Consider the following 25222-nt stretch of genomic DNA (forward strand, 5'->3'; position numbering starts at 1 on the left):
ATTTGGGGAAATCAAAGAAAACTAAATGTGGATGGTTGGACGGGTATTTGAACCATCATCCTCTGGAATGCGAGTCCAGTGTGCTAACCATAACGCCCCATTGCTCGGTCGCATTCAGGACGAGCGTGGATCAGCTCCTCGTCTGTCCATTGATATTTAGCTTTTCCGTGGTTTCCCTAAGTCGCTTATTGCCTGCATCGAAATGACATCTTCGTAATCGGCAAGACGAGTTTCCTTCCCCATCCATATTCAACCCGTGTATGTGTTCTGTCTCTAAGGGCTTCGTTGTGGACGGGATATGGAACTCTAATGATCCATCTTTACTCTCTCTGTTTAATGTACTCATTACGGTTTCTCCGACTGCTGATATCGTGGCTGAGTTTGCGGATACGTTGTTGAACTGTTCAAATTTATTTTTAAGCCCTCCTTCTAACTGATCCAAGTCAACAGAAAAACAATATTGGATTTCTGAAAGCAAAGTATTTGCATCAAAGTGCGCTTATAAAATCCTATATTGTTGACCGGTGTAGTTGGTATTTCACTTACTGTAATAAAATTGTGACTCACAATTCACACGTGTGCTAAGTCGCTGCAATGTTAACTCGATGCTTTAAAAGATAACCCTAGATAATAGCTCACGGCCACATTTCCGCGTTCTACAACACTAGTCACTGCACATAAACATTATAGTCTCGTCGGTACCTCCATATGCAAAATACTGGAGTAAGTGGGCCAGAAATTTCTCTAAAAGAACCTAGTGAGTGGGCCTTGAGACGTAGCTAAAAGCACGGGTACACACTTACCATGTCAGGACAAAATCCGTTATCAGAGGGGAATAGTTTTTGTTTTTGTGTGCGAGGGAGAGATAGAGAGAGCAACTCCCTCAAACTCTTGCAAATTCACACGGTTTGGGTCTGCTACTGACCACAGAAAGCAAGTCTGTGGGCACATATTTTTCCACAATGTTGATAAATATATACAAGGTGGTCCATTGATTGTGACCGGGCCAGATATCTCACGAAATAAGCGTCAAACAAAAAAACTACAAAGAACGAAACTTGTCTAGCTTGAAGGGGGAAACCAGATGGCGCTATGGTTGGCCCGCTAGATGGTGCTGCCATAGGTCAAACGGATATTAACTGCGTTTTTTTTAAAAGTAGGAACTCCCATTTTGTATTACATATTCGTGTAGTAAATAAAGAAATATGAATGTTTTAGTTGGACCATTTTTTTCGCTTTGTGATAGATGGCGCTGTAATAGTCAAAAACATATGGCTCACAATTTTAGACGAACAGTTGGTAACAGGCAGGTTTTTTAAATTAAAATACAGAACGTAGGTACGTTTGAACATTTTATTTCGATTGTTCCAATGTGATACATGTATCTTTGTGAACTTATCATTTCTGAGAACGCATGCTGTTACAGCGTGATTACTTGTAAATTCCACATTAATGCAATAAATGTTCGAAATGATGTCCGTCAACCCCAATGCATTTGGCAATATGTGTAACGACATACCTCTCAACAGCGAGTAGTTCGCCTTCCGTAATGTTCGCACATGCATTGACAATGCGCTGACGCATGTTGTCAGGCGTCGTCGGTGGATCACGATAGCAAATATCCTTCAAATTTCCCCAGAGAAAGAAATCCTTGGACGTCAGATCCGGTGAACGTGCAGGCCATGGTATGGTGCTTCGACGACCAATCCACCTGTCATGAAATATGCTATTCAATACCGCTTCAACCGCACGCGAGCTATGTGCCGGACATCCATCATGTTTGAAGTACATCGCCATTCTGTGATGCAGTCAAACATGTTGTAGTAACATCGGTAGAACATTACGTAGGAAATCAGCATACATTGCACCATTTAGATTGCCATCGATAAAATGGGAGCCAATTATCCTTCCTCCCATAATGCGGCACCATACATTAACTCGCCAAGGTCGCTGATGTTCCACTTGTCGCAGCCATCGTGGATTTTCGTTGCCCAATAGTGCATATTATGTCGGTTTACGTTACCGCTGTTGGTGAATAACGCTTCGTCGCTAAATAGAACGCGTGCAAAAAATCTGTCATCGTCCCGTAATTTCTCTTGTGCCCAGTGGCAGAACTGTACACGACGTTCAAAGTCGTCGCCATGCATTTGCTGGTGCATAGAAATATGGTACGGGTGCAATCGATGTTGATGTAGCATTCTCAACACCGACGTTTTTGAGATTCCCGATTCTCGCGCAATTTGTCTGCTGCTGATGTGCGGATTATCCGCGACAGCAGCTAAAAAACCTACTTGGGCATTATCATTTGTTGCAGGTCGTAGTTGACGTTTCACATTTGGCTGAACACTTCCTGTTTCCATAATAACGTAACTATCCGGCGCACGGTCCGAACACTTGGATGATGTCGTTCAAGATACCGAGAAGCATACACCCGTTGGTCATTTTGATAACAATATCCATACATCAACACGATATCGACCTATTCTGCAATTGGTAAACGGTCCGTTTTAACACGTGTAATGTATCACGAAGCAAACACCGTCCGCGCTGGCGAAATGTTACGTGATACTACGTAGTTACACGTTTGTGACTATTACAGCGCCATCTATCACAAAGCGAAAAAAGTGGTCCAACTAAAACGTTCATATTTCTTTACGTATTGCACGAATATGTAATAAAAAATGGGGTTTTCTAGTTAAAGAAAACGCAGTTGATATCCGTCTGATCTATGGCAGCGCCATCTAGCGGCCCAACCATAGCGCCATCTGGTTTCCCCTTTCAAGCTAGACGAATTTCGTTCTTTGTAGTTTTTTCGTTTGATGCTTATTTCGTGAGATATTTGGCCTGGTCACTATCAATGGACCACCCTGCATACAGCCAATAAAAGTAAAGCAAAAAAAAAAAACCTTTTATATCCACTAGCTCAAGGTCGTCTCTCCAGTGCTTCGATTTTTCCTTTCGGGTGCGTCGAATGTCCACTTCTAATGTTGTACTTCCAATTAAGAAAGTAAATTTATGTGGCATTATCGTCTGGGAAATCACGAGGGATAGGGTAAGCAACTAGTTTGAAAGATTTTTCTTACATCGTGCACAGAGGCATCTTTCATCTGCGACGTGAGAGAATTGTTTTCTAAGTGTATCTTTTGAGTTCCGATTTTAGATGACTGTAATACACTCCTGGAAATGGAAAAAAGAACACATTGACACCGGTGTGTCAGACCCACCATACTTGCTCCGAACACTGCGAGAGGGCTGTACAAGCAATGATCACACGCACGGCACAGCGGACACACCAGGAACCGCGGTGTTGGCCGTCGAATGGCGCTAGCTGCGCAGCATTTGTGCACCGCCGCCGTCAGTGTCAGCCAGTTTGCCGTGGCATACGGAGTTCCATCGCAGTCTTTAACACTGGTAGCATGCCGCGACAGCGTGGACGTGAACCGTATGTGCAGTTGACGGACTTTGAGCGAGGGCGTATAGTGGGCATGCGGGAGGCCGGGTGGACGTACCGCCGAATTGCTCAACACGTGGGGCGTGAGGTCTCCACAGTACATCGATGTTGTCGCCAGTGGTCGGCGGAAGGTGCACGTGCCCGTCGACCTGGGACCGGACCGCAGCGACGCACGGATGCACGCCAAGACCGTAGGATCCTACGCAGTGCCGTAGGGGACCGCACCGCCACTTCCCAGCAAATTAGGGACACTGTTGCTTCTGGGGTATCGGCGAGGACCATTCGCAACCGTCTCCATCCGCACACCGTTAGGCCGTCTTCCGCTCACGCCCCAACATCGTGCAGCCCGCCTCCAGTGGTGTCGCGACAGGCGTAAATGGAGGGACGAATGGAGACGTGTCGTCTTCAGCGATGAGAGTCGCTTCTGTCTTGGTGCCAATGATGGTCGTATGCGTGTTTGGCGCCGTGCAGGTGAGCGCCACAGTCAGGACTGCATACGACCGAGGCACACAGGGCCAACACCCGGCATCATGGTGTGGGGAGCGATCTCCTACACTGGCCGTACACCACTGGTGATCGTCGAGGGGACACTGAATAGTGCACGGTACATCCAAACCGTCATCGAACCCATCGTTCTACCATTCCTAGAACGGCAAGGGAACTTGCTGTTCCAACAGGACAATGCACGTCCGCATGTATCCCGTGCCACCCAACGTGCTCTAGGTGTACGTCAACTACCTTGGCCAGCAAGATCTCCGGATCTGTCCCCCATTGAGCATGTTTGGGACTGGATGAAGCGTCGTCTCACGCGGTCTGCACGTCCAGCACGAACGCTGGTCCAACTGAGGCGCCAGGTGGAAATGGCATGGCAAGCCGTTCCACAGGACTACATCCAGCATCTCTACGATCGTCTCCATGGGAGAATAGCAGCCTGCATTGCTGCGAAAGGTGGATATACACTGTACTAGTGCCGACATTGTGCATTCTCTGTTGCCTGTGTCTATGTGCCTGTGGTTCTGTCAGTGTGATCATGTGATGTATCTGACCCCAGGAATGTGTCAATAAAGTTTCCCCTTCCTGGGACAATGAATTCACGGTGTTCTTATTTCAATTTCCAGGAGTGTATATATGTGTGTGTGTGGTATGGTGTCATATTTGAGTTGTGTGATGAGAAAAGGAAGAGATCCGGTGCCGACACATTCTTTACTGCTCTCGAATAGCACCAAGGTGAGCACCGCGCTTCATTCCGTCACGTCTCCCCTGAATATTTCAGCCACGACGAGGGTTCAGACCAGCTTACTTTTGAGTCGAGCGCCATTAGCCATTCCTCTGTGTTCTCAGTGTTTATGAAACACGCTAAGTGACAAGTCACGGTACACCTCCCAGCATCGTGTCGGACCTCCTTTTGCCCGGTATAGTGCAGCATCTCGACGATGCGTGGACTCAACAAGTCGTTCGGTGCCTCGTGCAAAAATATTTAGCCCTGCTGCCTCCATTTCTGCCCATAATTGTGAAAGTGCTGTCGGTGCAGGGTTTTTGTGCAAGAAACTCATCTCTCGATTATTTGCCATAAGTCTTCGATAGGGTTTATTTCGGACGCTGTGGATGGCCAAATCATTCGTTTCAATTGTCCAGAATGTTCTTCAAAACAATCGCGAACAATTGTGGCCCGGTGACATTGTCATCCATAAAAATTCCATCCTTGTTTGGGAATACATGAATGGCTGCAAAGGGTCTCCATGTATCCGAACACAGGCATTTTCAGTCAATAATCGGTTCAATTCGACCAGAGGACCCACACAGTCCATTCCATGTAAACACATCCCACACGATTACGGAGCCACCACCAGCTTGCGCAGTGCCTTGTTGACGACTTGAGTCTATCGCCTCGTGTAGTCTGCGCCACTTTCGGACCCTGCCATCAGCTCTTCTCTTAGCGACTGAAATCGGAACTCATTTGAGCAGGCCACGGTTTCCCAGTCGTGTGGGGTCCAACTGTTATGGTCACGAAGCCAGGAGAAATGCTGCAAGCGATGTCGTGCTGTTAGCAACGGCACTAGCGTCGTTCGTGTGCTACCATAGTCCATTAACGCCAGATTTCGCCGCACTGTCACAACGGATTCGTTCGTCTTCGTTCCACAACGATTTATGCGGTTATTTCACGCAGTGTTGCTTGTCTATTAGCACTGACAACTCTACGCAAACACTGTTGTTCGCGGTCGTTAAGTGAAAGCCGCTGGCCACTGCGTTGTTCGTGGTGAGAGCCTGTTATTTGGTATTCTCGGCACACTCTTGACTCTGTGGATCTCGGTATATTGTATTCTCCAACGCTTTCCGAAACCGAATGTCCCATACGTCGAGCTCCAACTATCATTCCTCGTTCGATGTCTGTTGATTCTCACTGTGCTGTCTTAATCGTGTCGGAAACCTTTTCACATGAACCACCAGAGTAAAAATGACAGCTGCGCCAATGTCGTATCCTTTTATACCTTGTGTGCGCGATACTACCGCCATCTGTAAACTTGCATTTTGCTACCCATGACTTTCGTCACGTCAGCGTACATCTGCATTTTAAGCCTTAAGATGTTTTTTGTACTTCGATTGCTACCACACTTGTGTGCGGTACTCTGTATGGAGTTGAGCGTATGCTCTTTTTTGGCAGAGGGCAATGGCCACCTGTCCAAGAAAATTGGTGTTAAATGATTAGTGCATCAATGCGCGTCACTTTACCTCGATTCAGGATACTAATATTAGCGCTAGTATTAGTACCTCTAACGGACGTCGATATGGGATCCTAACCGGTCAGCAGCGACACTAATCAGAATGGATCTCTTCCAAAAAACGCAAGGTTCTGACACTAAGGCTGACGGCGGTGCGTAATACGTATCCCTACTAGGCGTCTGGAAGCCGACACATGGAGTGCGCGAAGGCTATTGGTTGTCATAACGACGATTGTATTTTGGATCTGGCTGGTAGCTGAATTCTCATTACGAATATTTTATGTGTTTGCAGTGGGCTATTCTTCTCGTACTGGATTTGATTTGGCTTACGAGTTTTGCTGATCGTTCGCCCTCTTAAGGAAACTCAACGATCACATGATTTCGTGCCTGTCGCATTATAGTTGCTCTAATCATGCACATACCTATTATGCAAATAAATAAATAAATGTTCCGTGTGAAGTGCAGATCGCCCATAAAAAAGTTAAGTCAGTTTCATACTCAGAAAATGAGAGTTGGAGGCATGAATCCCGCATCGCCATCCTATGCAAAGTCCTAGCGAAGGTTGTTTTCCTCCGATCCGTTATGAAGTGTCTTCAATGTATCTGTGTCGTGTGGTTACTGTGATAAACGTTTGTACTGTGTAGTGTTACACTGTCATGGATGAAGTGAAGCGAGAGGGTGAAACTCAGTGACAGCGCAAGACTACTTCCCTGGAGTAGAATCACGGGGATCGCCAAGCTTAACGTCCCCATCCGACGTAGGAATTAACATCAAAAGTGTCGAATATCTTCACCTAATGAGGCACTACGAAGAGATTTCGAATTTAACTCAGGAGACTGGCGCAAACTCTGGGGATCAGGAACTGTTCGGCGCTACCTGTCCTCTTGCTGGCTAAATGCGAGCGGTGAATTTTTTTTCCACAAACAGAATTTAAAATCACTAACTCCTAGTCGAGCACCACCGCAGAGGCGTGCGAAAACGATCTCGGCTAAGGAGGCTGGTGGATCATGTATAGAAGGAATATTTAGCTGGATAAATATCAGCACTCCTGTATTAGGAGGCTCGAATATCTATGAGCACTAGGTTTGAAGTATATGGAAAAATTGCTATTGACTGAACTCTTATGCAGAACATATTGAAATATTAGGCATAGTGGAATAATGCGTTCATGGAAATTGAAATTGTTACTCCGTCAACACCTTGACCGAACAGAACTAAACTGACACTGCAGTGTTTCCGTATTCGTAGGATATGTTGACTGAAATCTAATAGGTCTACTAGCTTATATCCAGTACCTGCCGTACAGGAAAATAGTGTACGAAAAGTAGTGTGAGTACATGTTGATTACTGAGTATGTCTGATGTTAATGGAACGTATCAAATACAGATCGCAATGCAGCGTGTCTAGTGGACATGCTCATACATCTAATCGCTATCTTTCGAACGTTGAGAAAGGTCGAATCATTGGGTTGAAGGACATGGCAGCACGATACCGACATATCGCTGAGTCGTGTACGGCTCGCGTTCTTGCCGTTCATAACTTGACGTCGTGTGATAGCGGTAATTGTGTCTCGATTCCTTCTTGTGTTAATGGTGCCACTGAGTTGCTAGTATCGTTTGTCCGCGACTGGCAGGAGCAGCGCTTATCGGTAGCGCGTACTGTGGTACCATTTTTGGAGCGGCCTCGAGTATTTCCGGGTCGTCGTGTGTCGAGCGAGTTGAGTTGGGACGGAGCAGCAGTGAGGGCCGGACAGCCAGTACTCGCTCGACCGCTGGCGACACACATGCAATGCCCTATTGAAGGATGTGGTCGCGAGGGTGCACGACCACGTCAAGGACCGGATTCAGCGAGTTTTAGTTGAATGGACCATCATATTCTAGTAGCGCAACTTTCATCTGTGTGTGTGTGTGTGTGTGTGCCCATCCGTCGAAGTGCCCTCATCGCTACAAGTTGTCAGTCCACGATTGACACTGGGATCTTTTTCGTGTCTGACTTGAGTGGGGACGACCGTTGGTTGGTCGTTCGGTCGGTCGTCGCAGCGAACGACGTGCATTTGGTTGTCCGACCGCTTCTGGGTTCTCTGTGTTTGTGCCGACTAATAATTGGACCTTGTTGTTTCACAGTTACTGGTTTTAGTATTGTTTGAGATATTTTGGAATTGTCTTCGCTGGTCCGTGTGTATCTTGTGTGGTTTTAATGTCCAGTTGTTGAATGCTGCCTGCGTACTGGTGCAGACACTTCGGCTTCGGACGGAGCAGCGAGGAGGTCCGCATCGCGGGGAAGGCCGGTACTGCTGGCGGCGTGCAGGGCTGTAGCCGACGGCCGAAACCAGGACGTTTGAAGTTGAGTGAGCCGTGTTCAGTACTGAAACCTCCAATGTTTGAGATCTCGCTGTTGCTTGCGTGTTGCTGCTCCCAGGTTCGGTGAGACGAACCACAACAAGTGGAGTCTGTCAGGTTGGCGGAAGCTATTAGCCGCCTTCTACTCCTTAGTTTGGTTTTGGTATTATTCTCATTAGTGAAGTGCAGCCAGCGGTATTTTCTGTCTTGTGGCCGCTAACGCCGCAGTTACCTGCCCTGGAGGTTAGCGTACTTTTCCGGCAGTGTACCTTTCCTCGTCCTGTTGATGCTGTCGGACACAGCTTGTAGTTCGACAGCCTCTTGAATTGTACTGTGCATATGTTTTTGGGAGGTCTACCTTAGTTCTAGTGTTTCCTTCGACCTTGGGTGTGTTTCTGAAGACGTGGTGCTGTCCGTCTCTTCGCCTGTGCCGGTGTACCGGCCGTTGTACCGGTGATCGGACGTTAGTGTGAGTTGCCATCCTGTTTCGTGATTACAACTCTTGGCTGCCTGTCTCACCGCTTACACAGCTGTAATCACCTCAGTTCGATGAAGGAGCACTGTCTGTGGATCACTCCATCTTATTTGGACAAGTTGTCATAATTGTTTAAAATTTACCCTAATGTTTTAACATGTTATTTCCTTCCCCACTTGAACTTCCGGCCTCCAGCCGTTAATTGTTTCTATCACTGCTTGTGGCCTTCAGCCGACAAAATAATATTCAGTGCTGTTTTAGTGAGTACTTCAGCCGTCACTATAACTTGCTACAGTTATTAAGATTCTTAAAGGGGTTTTTGGTATTTTTAACGTGTAAATGTCCACCATAGTGGTAATTCAGGCCTTCGGCCGTTGTGTATTTTTTAAATTGCTTCTGACCGTCAGCCGACGAATAATTTTGAACCTTCTCAATCGGGTCTTCAGCCGTCGATTGTATGTTACATTGCTTGTCTCCTTCAGCCGACAATAACTTGCAATTCTTCTAATAAGGCTTTGAGTCGCCAGAGTAGTAAAATGTTTAGAATGATTGTTGAGTGTTTTGTTTTTTAAAAACGTAAAGTGTATGTGTTATCCGTGCGACCAACGGTAACTGATTGGCCCCGTCCACACCAATCCTGCTTTCTCTAAGTTCCACGTTTCTGTCGCACAGACAGTCGAGTGTAGTGCGTTGACTGCAGAGGACGCAGGACAATCGGGTATCGAGAACAATAGGCGTGGGTCCTTCCAGAACTACACTACAAGATCTCACGATCGTTCCAGGGTTCTGACGAATAAACTGATGCCATAGCTGTAATCGTGGAGGACGTTACAGGCAGAGTGTCGCTACGAACGTTTGTGGTCGACATCTCGAGTTCCCCCGACACCACACCACAGATAACAGAGATGTGAGAGATCAGAGCTGGGACCCAGAATGGCACCGAGTGATTTCCGGCGATCAGATTGTGCCAGGAAGGAGCGATTCTCGAGACACATACTCCTGGACGTTACAGGCAGAGTGTCGCTACGAACGGTTGTGGTCGACATCTCGAGTTCCCCCGACACCACACCACAGATAACAGAGATGTGAGAGATCCGAGCTGGGACCCAGAATGGCACCGAGTGATTTCCGGCGATCAGATTGTGCCAAGAAGGAGCGATTCTCGAGACACATACTCCTGGAATCACGGTGTGGGGAACAGGTGAATTTAACAACAGTATCGAGTTGGTAATTGTTAAAGGAAGGTTTGTTAATATGTAGAAAGAGCGGTAAACCCTGACCGAGGCACCAAATAGCAAATTATAGTAGGCCAATGTGATAACCCACACAGCAGTTGCACGACAGATGCCTTGCGGAATGTACGAAACTTTGACTGGCTCTTACCTAGTCCCCTGGTTTTCACTTATAAGGTATATCAGGGATTCGATGGGAAGACGTTTACCTTCATACCAGCCTCCAAAATTCCTGTTAATTGTAACTTGGAGCTGTTTGCTCCTTGCCACAACGAGCACGAGGATGCGTTCGCGTCCCTATGGAAGACCCCGTATACGGACGGTGACGGTGGACATCATTTTCGAATGAAATGGAACTTAAATCATTTAATATCTGTAACGTCACGAACGTCTCCTCAAAGTTTGATAAATACTGGAGTTGTGGCTCATCGTACTCTGAAATTTCCCATTTCCCTGAGAATACGTCAGAGAAAGCAGATCACTGACTGCATTTCGCTATCGACGTCAACGTAGTAAAGAGGAGAGCCACAGGAAGCGGCGGCGCGCGCGCCGAACAATGCGGCGCCAGCAGCCTCATTTCCGCAGCGCGGCTGCGCTGGGTGGGCCTGCCTGCCTGGCAGCGCCGCCTCGGCACAATGGCGAGCCGCGCCCAGCGCCAGCGCCAGAGCGCGCGCGGACACACGCACCCGTCCGTGATGGAACACAGACTGACATCTCCAGCCGCGACACTCACTGTTATCATCTGACGGCTGCCCCAAGGGACAAGAAAACCACTCGTCAGTTAATTTCATATGGGCGATAAGATTAATGCTCGTTTTTAATTCTTGTCCTACTTAATTTACGGAATAGTTTATATGTTATTGTTCCCCAAGTGTTAAAAAAATATTAAGAGACCCGAATAATCGAAAAACTGATGTAAACAGACCTAAAACTCACGATGACACGAAATAAACTTCAATGTCTTCACGAAGCAATGTTCTCGAAATTCCACATACAAAAAGTAGTGGCAACACTGCCGTAACATGAAGGACGTGTGTCAAATGGCAGGCGCGCTGATAACAGGTCAGGTGAAGTAGTGCACAGAACAGCGACGGCGGGAGGCCCGCTCGAGCGCCCTGACGGATGGTCGCTGCAGCCTACCACTACAATTTCTTGTGACGTCATCTTTGTCCTACACTGAGAAGAAAGCAACGATGCCATGCAGCACTGCATTCCATGGTCCTTCGTGTCATTGCACGATGCCGAACAGTAAACCCCACACACGCTTCGGAGTGGGAGATACTGGAACATCGGAAATATTCGTCCGATATGTCTCCGTTTGATTACGACCTGTACACACTACAACACAAGAAAAGACATAATCTGTGCCATAGGGCGGTCCTTGCGAGTCATCGACTGAGGTGGACTCACTGACAGTATATGATGCATGACATCTACGTGGTGGAAGGTGGTCGAGATGCGGGGCGATTATATTGCAGGCATGCGATGCAATGAACGTGTGTCAGTAAGGTCTGGTATGAATTAACACAGTGTTGCCGCTACTTTTCATTCAACCCATGTGAGTGCAACTTATCCCACTCAGAGCAAGAGATTATACACATAGTATATCGATGAAAGGTATTATTCCTGTTGATGACTGTTCTTACGATTGGAACTTTTTTTTGACACGTTAAAGTATTGTTCATTGTTGCGCTTCACTCGACATTCCAGTTGACGAATACCTGTTTAATATAATTACTTCTTCAAAAGACGATTGTATAGAAAAATTCGGATGTCTGTGTCTCTGATGTAGCAACAATTGTGAATTCTGGAAACATCCCCTAGGCTGTGGCTAAGCCGTGTCTCCGCAATATCCTTTCTTTCAGGAGTGCTAGTTCTGCAAGGTTCGCAGGAGATCTTCCGTAAAGTTTCGAAGGTAGGAGACGAGGTACTGGCAGAAATAAAGCTGTAAGGACGGGGCGTGAGTCGTGCTTGGGTAGTTCAGATGGTAGTGCACTTGCTCGCGAAAGGGCAAAGGTCCCGAGTTCGAGTCTCGGTCCGGCACACAGTTTTAATCTGCCAGGAAGTTTCAATTGTGAAGTAGTTTCTTTTGAATCGGGGAACAGTGTTATAGTTTTTGTTTTTTCATTATCACTCCTGCGTGGTAGTTTTCTCTTCAGTTACAGTTACGGTGGCTTATCTGACACGTAAAATGTTGTAGCTACTGCGTTCCATACCAGTTGCCTGTTTCACGCATTCATAAACTCCTATACTTCGAAGTGTTGCGAATTAAACTTCGCGCTATTGTGTAGGTGTACGACGTGTTTCCGCAATTAATCATGTCCTCAAATGTCCACTATCTATTTCTTGTTCTTAAAAAGAAATGATATTCTTCAGTAAATATCTGTACGTTACAAGAAGGTCTTCACTAAACCTTCCTGGAGTGTGCTGTTTCATACCTCTTGTAGTCCTTAGGGAACCTAAACATTGGCAAATTTTGTATCTTCGTTTTGTTACTGCTATAATTTATTGAGGTATGTACGATACCACTCGCACTCGCCGGTTATCGTATCAAACAGTGCCGCTCACTGTCTGCTTGGCACAGCAAAAATGAGCAGGAGTGGCGCGACTGTGTGTGTTACACTGTGATCTCATTATATATATATATATATATATATATATATATATATATATATATATATATATATATATGATTAGACTTTAATTTAATGTCTAATGCCAGTCAACAACATCCAGGGTCAGGGCATTGCCAAGATATGTTGGTAAAGCACACTCCTGCGCAATATGTCCCTGCATTACTTCATGGTTTGTACGGATTCTGTTTGTTGTTTTCCATTCATGTCGGGGCAGACGACGACTGCTGGTTACATGTGGGTGTTTGGGTCGGTTTCACACACACGTGTTGATCGAATCAGTGCGCTGGATCCATATATGCGTATATCAAATACTTCAACAAGAGGTTTTGCAGCAGTTTTTATTGCTGGTTGTTTAGATTGTAGCATTTCAGATTTAGCTCTTAGGTTATAGTCATGAATGGGAAATTCGTGGTTGTCCATTATGTTCTTGTACTCATGTAACAAAATTTCCTGCCTTCGGAGTTCAGAAGGAGAGATATGACTTACTGGGGTTCATAAATTACTGCACAATCGACAAACGTTTGTGTGACTTACAGTTGGGAGCCAGTAAGTTGGTATATTCGTTAGGCAACATGAGATCGTTCACGTTGTTGTATTGCGTTGGACGTCGAGCTTGCTGGTATGATTGCTGTTCAATCAAACAGGAGCACAATATTCTGATGTTTTACACACGAATCCAAATGCACAGCATTTGTGCACTGCAATTGTTGATCCTCTGTGGTTCCATGCTTAATCATTGATTTACCTATCTCTTTTCATTTTCGCCAAGTTTTTCTGTTTAGGGCTCTCGTATGGTTCATTACTTGAATGAATAGTGCGGTATGTGGGGCTGGACCTTCAATAAGCAGAAATTTTATTCTGCGTACTTTTATGGGGGCTCTCATAATATTCCTTTCAACAAGGGGCACAAAGTTATAAAAGGTTACCTTGCAAGACAGCATCTTTGAAAAGACTGGCTTCGAGAAAAGGGTTTAAACCGATTAACGAACACTGAAGATGAGTGTCATAGAGAATGGCATGGTGAAATGTGGATTGCGCATTTTATGTACAATCAGTTCCACAAGAAAGTATACGTCATAATTTTAAATGTTAACGTCCGCAGCGACATCTCTTGTAGTGATCTCGATTCTATTATCAGTGCGCTTCTGCGCAGTGTATAGATAAACAGTGTGAGAGTTGAATGTTTTGTTTCACAGGTTTTCGTTCTCAGGTTTTTGTTACTTATTTAGTTTCACAATCGAAAACAGCGTTTCAGACACATGTGTTGATCGAAATATTTTATCACGTTTGCTACCTCATTACGGAGATACGGAAACTCTTCCTAAGGAAAACAACGTAGGCCTCCTAGCCAGTTTTAACGTAAAATAATAATGTCTTTTCATCATGAATTACTCTGCAGAGTAATCAGTTCCCTCTGCACGTGTATAGGGACACCGTCAACTGAACCTGCAAATGGCCTCGAAAACAGCTCGAAACCGTATATAAGATCGGCAGTGTCCTATAAAAGTTTAGAAAACTCTTCTTATAATTCTTTATAACACACTATCAGTTCTTCAAGCACCCTTCTTTTTTTTTAACGCGAGTGATCTTAGGTAAAAGGACTGTGTTGCTTAATCACAATTCATTCCTTGCACAATGCGATTTTCTTTTTAAGTGCATCACCATAAAATCAGAAATATGTTCTTTTTCACCATGCAGAGTCCTACTGTGATTAGTGTGCAGTCAAGTCCAATTCAATTATAAGGCCTGCAATGCATTCCAGACGTTCTAATTACCGAGCGAGGTGGCGCAGTGGTTTGCACACTGGACTCGCATTCGGGAGGACGACGGTTCTATCCCGCGTCCGGCCATCCTGATTTAGGTTTTCCATGGTTTCCCTAAATCGCTCCAGGCAGATGCCGGGATGGTTCCTGTGAAAGGGCACGGCCAACTTCCTTCCTCATCCTTCCCTAATCCGATGAAACCGATGACCTCGCTGTTCGGTCTCTTCCCCCAAACAACCCAACCCAACCCCAACGTTCTAATTTTCGTTCCTGCTTTCCTTTTTTCTTCTTAAATTCACAATATCTAGTTTTAAATCAAAAAATCGTTCCAGATATGCCCCTTTACTTAGCCAACATACTTTGCAGTAATATATAGTTTCCATACTCGCTATTCAGTTCCAGCGAACTGCCAGTGGAATAATGTGTGACTTCAGAGAGTTTACTATTCCATCACGTGCTCCACGTCTGCAAATTCAGCACATATTGCTTCTTGACGTACAGAACAATGAATCTTGTCTATAAATCGTTGTAATTTTTTGCCCTCTCGTCGTCAACTAAATCTTTAAATTCTTTTTGCATGGTAATGTAACGCCGTTCAAAAATGGTTCAAATGCTTCTGAGCACTATGGGACTTAACATCTATGGTCATCAGTCCCCTAGAACTTAGAACTACTTAAACCTAACTAACCTAAGGACAGCACACAACACCCAGCCATCACGAGGCAGAGAAAATCCCTGACCCCGCCGGGAATCGAACCCGGGAACCCGGGCGTGGGAAGCGAGAACGCTACCGCACGACCACGAGGTGCGGGCAACGCCGTTCCATAGGAAGATCGTGGTCCCCGTTGATTATGTGACTGTATATCGCGTAATAGATATTGAGAATTCTTAACCTTGTCTTCTTTAATTCTCATTAATTTTTAAAGGCTTGTGACGATAGATCAGCAGGCTGCCTCTTTTTGTGAAAACAGCCAGTGAACCTGTCAGCTTCTCTTGTACTACGGACAAATATCGAAATGTGTTTAGTGCTGACACCACGATTCTGCCGAACTGGAGAAAGTCGTGCCGATCGAAAAAATGCCACAGTGCAATGTTAAATGAACTGTTGCACTGTACCGAATACTTCCGGGAAGTACCGAGCAAAGCCCAGACAGGTCGAGCCCCGGCTCGCACGCGGCCTGCACTTCGCGCACGTCTGCAGTTTGGCCGTTTATATCCAGGTACAGGGACATGGCGTGGGAACGATATGTACCAAAGTTTCGTGGCAAAAGTCTGCTTGCCAATGTTTGTCTTGAAAACAAAGTAAGTAACGGCCAGGTATGTGAATATGAGATAACTGTCTATGTAATAGGCACTACACTGTTTTTTAATTATATTATGACGGGAACATGCCAGTTGTTTTTGTTTAAACACATCGGAGTGAGTTATTAAGTAATATTTTTAAGTTAACAACCACGAGTTTAGTTTTGATCTAAAATGGATAACACCTATGGAAATAAAAGAAGCTGTTTTACACATTAATTACATTCCTGTTGCTGGCACAGCTAAATGTTTAATTGTATTAACTTCAAATGCCACACTCAAATGAATTACTTAATTAGTCCGTTTGATTGCATTAGGCAGTGATTATGTCCTTTATTTACAATTAACAATTAACAACAAATATCACCTTTCAAAGGTCGATCGCATAGTAAATCCATTACCACATAAATAGCTTGCCAAAACCCCATAACGAGGTACGTTGCGTAATACAGCTTTCTAATGTGGAGCTAGCAAATTATTTACTGTAGGTAGTAGACAAAATTGGTATTAAGAGACGTCGTACATGTCTCAGTTTAAGAAGAACAATTTCTGATGACGTTGGCGACGGCAGAACGGTAAATTCTAATATTCCATCCGCAATGTCTAGGCTAATGCCTCCAAATCTGTATGGTAGAACATGGGGTGCATCTATGATTACAAGAACGATATTATCAAAGTATTCTCTTGGCCACATTAATATTCTTAAAATACGTGTTAGTACCATCAAGTGTACAAATATACAAGAGAAGAGAGAAACCGTTTGATACGGTTGTTGTACGCTTCAAAGTATGCAGCATAATTACTCTCAGCCAGAGGTTTCGGTTACGGGCTACACTAACTGGCAAGTTAACTCCTCAGAGGAGTAAAGTAGTTTCTGCGTGACTGCGCCACTGTGATGATGCACTACCTCGACGGGACCAGTCCTCTATCAACGCTCATCTATTCGCAACGTTATTTTATTTAAATCAATCTATCTCACTCCATGGGCGAGGTCACTAACGCTCAGCAGTATGGTGGCACCTGAGCAGAAGGTAACCAGTTCAAGTCTTGGTCGTGAAAGATATTTGAGGAGAACTGGTACCATAAAGTCTTTAATCACTGGAAACGTCACCTGATTTCTGCGTTAAATTCCAGAAATCTCCGCGGCGTCTCAGGGGTGAGAGAATGTGGCACTGTTTAAGGTCCGACGGTTGGAGACCCAAATGTCTACGAACCCCGCCGACATTATTTGAGAGCATCCTTTCCTTTAATTCCACATTCATCAGCTACAGGACAAAAACAACATAGACTTCAAGAGTACTCACCACAGCCATACAGACGATGTAGATACACTCTTGATGCTTCATAACAGATCAGAAGAAGGCAATGGAGAACCACATCCACCATGACCTCACGCAGCACGACTGTGAGGTATTTCCGCTTTGGCCGCGGCACTTACTGACTTGAGTATGGACTGATTTTACAACGTACTAATAAATTATGAAGCCGTTTTCTAAAATAGTAAGAGGTGCATATTTCTGCTGCCCGCTCTGATGTCACTTAGCGGTACAAAATCCACAGTGTTGCAACCTATCTATCTATCTATATCCGAATCCCGCTCCAGCTACTGCCGGGTCTGGGTGCTGACGAGTCCTCTCCATTTGGCTCGGTCCTCCCACCACTTTTCTTCCTCCACTTGCTGCCAGGTCACACCTCTCCTTTCAACAGATATTCTCACTCCCATTTTCCACCGTGTTCTTGGGCGCCCTCTAGGTCGTTTCCCATCCATCTTTAGTTCTTCCATAATTTTGGGGAGTCTCTGCCCATGCATCCTCTTAACATGCCCATACCATCTTAATCTCTTTCTTTCAATTTCTTCTCTCATACTTTCTTGTTTGAGGTCCTTTCTAATCTCTACATTCCTTACTCTGTCCATTCTTGTTTTTCCCTTTACTGCTCTGAGAAATTTCATTTCCCCTGCTTGCAGTCTGCTCCAGTCCCTTTCTTTCATTGTCCATGTTTCTCCACCATAGGTGACAATAGGGAAGTAATAATTCTTATACATCAGGAGTTTTGCTCTTTCTGGAACTTCATTATTCCAAATCAGATGTTTTATTGTTTGGTAGAAATTGCCTCCCTTCTGTAACCTCCTATTAATTTCGTTAGTTATTCTTCCATCCCTAGATATTTCACTCCCTAAATAAGTGAAACTTTCTACCACTTTGAGGGGTTCTCCATTCAAGGTAATATTTCCATTGATTCCTTTCTCTCTTCCAAATACCATTACTTCACTCTTATCTTTATTTATTCTTAATCCATACCTTTTCATTATTTCCTTCCACGCATCAAGCTGTAACTGTACATCTACCTCTTTATCACCCCATATTACCATATCATCTGCAAAAATCATCTTTTTGTCTTTTTCTTTTACTATATCTTTAACTGCCCTATTGCAACCTGTTTCTTTGAAAACACTTCCAGTACCAAATTCGCATCGGTTTGCCTGTTATCTCTTACGCCTAAGGTAAACTGCGATTCATGATTTCTCATTACTGTCCTGCCTTTGTTAAAACGGACACTTCAGGATTAGTCTTGTATCATCAACTCATGTGGACGATTATTTGATTACCCAGTGAGCATTCCCCGTTAGTTATAAGAGATATGATTACACATTTTCGAAGTAACAAAACCTAGTAAAAATTATAAACAAATCATATTTCAGAAATATATAACATGAATTTGACGACGATTATTTGAAAATAATCCCTAAGAATATTTACCTAAAAACACAAAAGCATTGAAGGAACTGAGACTGTGAAACTTCCTGGCAGATTAAAACTGTGTGCCGGACCGACACTCGAACTCGGGACCTTTGCCTTTCGCGGGCAAGTGCTCTACCATCTTTTTTTTTAAGTAAGAAAAAATGGGGTAAAGGTGGTTTGAAGCTCAGACTGAGACTTCAACGCAACTTTTTTTTTCTTTTTTTCCAATGTCAGATTTACAACATTTGCTGACATACATTTTGTTATACTACCGCATAAATAGTGTCTACAATGTCCAAATGTTGACAAATAGTGGCTAATTAGAAAATTAATTAAGTAAGGAAGTGAATAAAACTGAAAATGTCCAAATGAAAAAGACATGAATACATCGCGGATAGTACAAACACAAAAGAAACATGCTCCTATAGCAATGAAATGAAATTCGTGTCGGGGGCGACACCTGCTCACGACCCGACGTTCGATAGAGCAATAGAGTCATCTATCGACCCGTTCTCCAGACGTTGGTGTAAGACTGGGTCGTCTTCTCGAAATTAACTAAGGGTCCGTAAAGTGTGATAGATGTCTATCTCGGCTTCTTCGTCTATCTCATCTCTCACCTGTCACACTCCATCTGGCCAACGGATTGGTAAATGTAAGTCGCAGGTAATTAGCGAAGTCTTGCCTATATTTCTTATGCTGTTGCAGCTTCGTGTGTCCATCCAGGAGTAAATGCCAAAACTCCATTTTGTCCTTTTCCGATTCGTTATAGACGTAGCCCACAACAGTTCCCCGTACCCATGTCACTGCATTGGTTTTTTGGACCGGAAAACAAGATTCTTGAGGGAAGAAAAGTGTGTCTGATGAAATTGTGTGAGGGGCGGAGCGTAACAGGAACGCCAATATCTGTCGTGCCAAGTGCCACACCCGAGCCGTCCCACTACATGCTAATCTATGTTCATCAGTGTTCATTGTTGCCCAGCCTAAACATAGTGGAGTGTCTGCCAAATGAATCGCGTGCCGCCGTTGATTTGTCGCCAGTTCTTGTCTGGGTACTTCTTTTCCAGGGTATTCCTGGGGCACCGGCGCAGTAAGAGTTGATATACCTTTCGCGTCGTCGGTAGTCGTGTTGTTGGGAAGGTTTCTCTGACAAACGCACCCGAGATATTGCGAAACTGACCGCGCCACTGTCGTATAATCGTACTGACGAATAACGCCAGTGCCTTTTCATATACGTTCACCAGACCAAGTCCACCCTCTCCAGGTGGTAGCGTAAGCGTTGTGTATTGGATCTTAAACAGGTGTCCCACACTCACGTAAGTTCAGAAAGTTGCTTGTATCCGTGATGCCATCGTGCGCGTTAAAGGCAGGACATGCGCTACGTGAGTGAGTCTCGGTGTTAGGTATACGTTAACATAGGTCACCCTCAGAATCACATCCAACGCTCTTAATTTCTGTAACAGCACCATTGTCCGCGTCAGCTTCAATATGCGTCGGTAGTTAGCCGCTGCTGTACGCTGCACATACGTGTGGAACGTAACACCTAGACATTTTATGGTGTTAACTAACATGAGCGGGCCTTCCTCCCCCGGTTGTAATCCTCGACCGATATTCATGCAGCGTGATTTCTGTAGATAAGCATGCTTCCCGCCGCCATCCCGTATCGCTGTATTCATGCCAACGCCGTACGTACTTCGTCGCCTGTCCTTGCCATCAGCATCACATCATCAGCGTAAGCGCGGCAATGAAAGGTCAGTTGTGGCAACGGCACTCCGTCCAGCCGTCTTCGGAGACCATATAGACAGGGTTCCAAAGCCATTGCATACAAAAATATCGAAAGGGGGCAACCTTGACGAACTGACCTTGAAATAACAATGTAGTCAGTGCCTCGCCCATTTACCGAGAACTTTGATCGCACGCCGTGTAACAGTCGCTTGATCACTAGAATGAAGGCCTGTGGGATTCCCAATATGCCCATCACTGCGTGCAAAAAGATATGATCCACTCTGTCGAACGCATGATCAAAGTCAATAGCGACTAGTGCCCCTCGCACTCGGTATGCCGCTGCTAATGCGATGATATCTCGGTAGTCACCGAGTGCCGTATGTACGTTACTCTTACCGCCGAGGCATGTTTTATCTGTGAGGAGTCTATCAGAAATTGAAGACTGCAGGCGAGCCCCAAGGATGCGCGCGAAAATCTTATAGTCGCAGTTCAAGAGAGTGAGTGGTCTATAATCTCCTGGCTTTCTGCCACCGCGTGGTTTGGGTATTGGGTGATGATGCTCTCTGTGAATTCTACAGGTATCTCAGTCTGCGGCAACAAGAGTTCGTGGTACATCTGAATCCACGCCCGTCCCATGAGGTATGCAAAGGCGCAGTAAAATTCAATTGGGAAGCCGTCTTGTCCTGGGGACTTGTTCGGAGCACCCCTGGCAATTGCGTCTGTCAGCTCGTCCTCCGTTATCGCTGTGATGAAAGTCTCTGCATCCAGTGGTGGTCCTTTATCTGGCATTTCGGAGATGACATCATGTAGTGTCTCGTGGTTCACTTGTACAGGTCCATATAACTGGCGGAAATAGTCAGTAAACACATGCGCAATATCACACTGGTTCACAACTTGCTGGTAAGTTTCAGAGATTAGTTCCCTGATCAATGTCCTTCGTCGTCGTTGGCGTTCACGTACTATGTGGTGCATGGAGGGGGGTTCGGCAGCAACTGTGTCCGCCAATCTCGCCCGGACCATTATCCCTTCCATTCTTAGTCTCGTCAGCTGTAATAACTTGGCTTTTATCCTGCGCATGGCCGTGTGCCTTTCCGGCGATGGTTGTTGGGTCATCATCTCCCTCAGGGCTGTAAAATAAAAATCCGCGGTCGTGCGGTTCCACTGCGATTTGTCCTGCCCGTATCGTATCAATGTTCTCCGTAACGTTGGTTTTGCGCATTTGATCCACCACTGGAGAACCGAGGTGTATGCTCGTTGGCTGCGAACGCAGGTCTCCCAGACCACCTCTACCGACCGGCGACATGCAGTGTCACGTAAAAGGGCACTATTCATTTTCCAGTGACCCTTACTCCGCCATATCTTCTGACGCGTTAATGAAATCGTACAGACGTACGCCACATGATCCGTAAAAGCCGCTGGCCAGATTTCGGGCCGGCCGCGGTGGTCTAGCGGTTCTGGCGCTGCAGTCCGGAACCGCGGGACTGCTACGGTCGCAGGTTCGAATCCTGCCTCGGGCATGGGTGTGTGTGATGTCCTTAGGTTAGTTAGGTTTAAGTAGTTCTAAGTTCTATGGGACTTATGACCTAAGATGTTGAGTCCCATAGTGCTCAGAGCCATTTTTGAACCAGATTTCGGCATCCAGTATCGCTGTCCGTAGAGCTCGTCTCACATACACTCTATCAAGTCTACTCGCCGAGTGTCCCGTTACTTACGTTTAACCCGTTCTGTCGCCATGCTGTAGTTCCCAGGTATCTAGAAGCTCCATTTCGGTAATCAAAGCACGCATTTCCATGCATGGCACATAATGAGGTACTTGGTTCTTTTTGTCGACGACACAATTAAAGTCGCCGACCACTACATAGTTATCATAGCGTCCAGCGAACGACGGTGCTATCTCTTCGGTGTAAAAGGTCGCCCTTTCCCTTCATTTTGTGGAACCAGATGGCACGTATAAATTGATGAAACGAACGCCGTCGACAGTGATCGCTATTCCACGTGCCGAAGGGAGAGACATGACTTCCTCCAGTCCTTTTCCTTCCCTGGTGAGGATCGCCGCACCGCATCCACTCTCATCGTGCAATGAATAATGTGATTCGTAGCCGTAGAACTCCGGCGGCGATGTGAAACGCACGTCTTGTAGGAGTACAATATCCACGTCCGTAGCGTGTAACAAATCTTTCAACATTTGAATTTTAAGAGGTGTCCGAATGCCCTTAATGTTTATCGTTGCAACGCGGTACGCCTGGCCTGTGTTCATCAGTTTTAGGGGGTGTCATCAAGCGATGGTGTTGAAAACCGGACTGCTGTCGTCTATCTGCACCCCCGGCGCTCCTCACCACACTAAGTTCTTCAACATTTCCAGACCCCTCCCGACCTCTGGCCAGGACTATCCTCAATCTTCGCGTTCGTATCTTCATTCTGTGCCTGTTGGTCCATTTTTTGCGCCCGGTCCCCCAGCATATTTCCGGAACTGGCCGAAGGATGGTAGGCAACGTTGTGACCGCTCTGATGGACAATTGTCATCTCCACTTCTGCCTTCCGGTCACCAGAAGGAGAATTCAAGTTATCGTCGCAGTACAATTCCTGCACCGTCATCTCGGTATCTGTTGAATTCACTGGCCTCAGGTCGATACTGTCGTTGTCGTCCACTGTCCCCTTGGGGCATGGCTATCGTCAGCAGAAGTCAGTCGACGCTTCTTTCTTCTCTTCGGCGAACGCTGTTTACGTTGCCTTGCTTCCGCATCGGCTGTTTGGATTGCGTACCCTCCGTCTTGGGCCTGGCATGTCACGCTCTCGGTGGAAGCACTGGCAGCCATCACCGTTGAGCCTGGAGCGGCCTTCAGCTGCATCTCTTGTATGGTGTCCTGTGTCTGCTGTGGTGGAACCGGTGGTCGGAGTTCCAGTCCGTTGGTGTCCATGTTCTCTATAGGGCGCAGCTACTGGTGCCCATCGTAAATCTCCCTCACGTCTCCTCTCAGGGCGTCCACAAAGGTCAACGGTAATACAGTCATCTGTTGTGGCGCCTGAACGTCATTCCGTGGGATTTGCACCAAACGTCGCTGGAGGCATTCCGAGCGGGTGTGACCTTAGTTCCGGCTCCCCGAGCAAGTGCGAGGTTGTCCATCATAGATTATAATCGCTCGACAACATCTTATGTACAAATAAGAGGGGGCGTGCTTTCGCAGTTCTGTCCGTATTTGTCTCACCCCATTTAGGACGGGGTACGTGATAGAACTCGTCCAGTTTTCGGCCACATGGGATAGAACTGTACCGTATGGTCGAAAGGCGTCGGTCACAAATTCAGACGGGACCTCAAACGGAAGTTCGAAGGCCCGTATAGTGCGTATCCCCATTCCCGCGTGATCGACCAACATTCCCGGGTGCATGACAGAAACGATATCCGTTCGTTGATCGTTGTAGAAGTCTTTCGCAAGTACCCTCGTGAATAAGCTTGACATAAACGATGCTTGAAACGATCGATAAATTGATTCCCACGATTTCCTGTGGATCGATTTTTACCTCTTCTCTTAAAAAACGTCCAATCTCGTGTGCCTTCAAAGTCGTTTTCCTGTACGAGTGTGCCATCTCGTTCTACACTCACAACACCTCAAACGCGAGGTTGCTTCGGCGTAAACAAACAGGCGCGCCACCGCAGCAGCGCGGCCGGCAGGCAACACGGTCCGCACTGTGTCACTGCCGAAGGCAGACCGAGTCATGGCTTAGCCACAGCCTGGGGGATGTTTCCATAATTAGATTTTCACTCTGATATGAAACTTCCTGACTGATTAAAACTGTGTGCCGGACGGAGACTTGAACTCGGGACCTTTGCCTTTCGCGGGCAAGTGCTCTACCATCTGAGCAACCCAAGCACGACTCACGCCCTGTCCTCACAGCTTCACTTCTGCCAGTAGCTCGCCTCCTACGGGGCGTAAGTCGTGCTTGGGTAGCTCAGATGGTAGAGCACTTGTCCGCGAAAGGCAAAGGTCCTGAGTTCGAGTCTCCATAGTTTTAATCTGCCAGGAAATTTCATATCAGCGCACACACCGCTGCAGAGTGAAAATCTCATTCTGGGAACTGATACCGTGCTTGAAACCATTTTTATTGGCATTAGTACAGAAATTCTTAGGTTTTATAAATGTCTAATCTAGTTAGAAATTTTTGTTTGAGTCACCAGTCTTCTGACTGGTTTGATGCTGCCCGCCACGAATTCCTCTCCAGTGTCAACCTCTTCATCTCGGGGTAGCACTTGCAACCTAGGTCTTCAATTATGTGCTTGATGTATTCCAATCTCTGTCTTCCTCTACAGTTCTTACCCTCTGCGGCTCTCTCGAGAACCATGTAAGTTATTGGTAGACTTCTCTTGGCCAGGAATGCACTTTTTTTCCACTTCCAGTGCGCTTGTTATGTTCTCGCTCCGTCCGTCATGGGTTATTTTGCTTCCTAGGTAGCAAATTTCCTTAGCTTCACCTACTTCGTGATCAGCAATCCTTGTTTTAAGTTCCCCGCTGTTCACAGTTCTGTTACTTTCACGTTTCTTAGATTTACTCTCAGTTCCATTCAGCAGATCCTCTAATTCTTCTTCTCTTTCACTGAGGATAGCAATGTGAACAGCGAATCTTATTACTGATATTCTTTCACCTTGAATTTTAATTCCACTCTTGAACCATTACTTTTATTTCCGTCATTGCTTTTTCGATGCATAGATTGAACAGTAAGGGTGAAAGGCTACATCCCTGTTTTACACCCTTTTTAATCCGAGCATTTCGTTCCTAGTCTTCCACTCTTATTGTTCCTTCTTGGTTGTCGTGCATATTGTATATGACCCACCTTTCCCAATAGCT

Source organism: Schistocerca cancellata, chromosome 8, assembly GCF_023864275.1.
Source record: "Schistocerca cancellata isolate TAMUIC-IGC-003103 chromosome 8, iqSchCanc2.1, whole genome shotgun sequence".
Taxonomy (NCBI): Eukaryota; Metazoa; Arthropoda; class Insecta; order Orthoptera; family Acrididae; genus Schistocerca; species Schistocerca cancellata.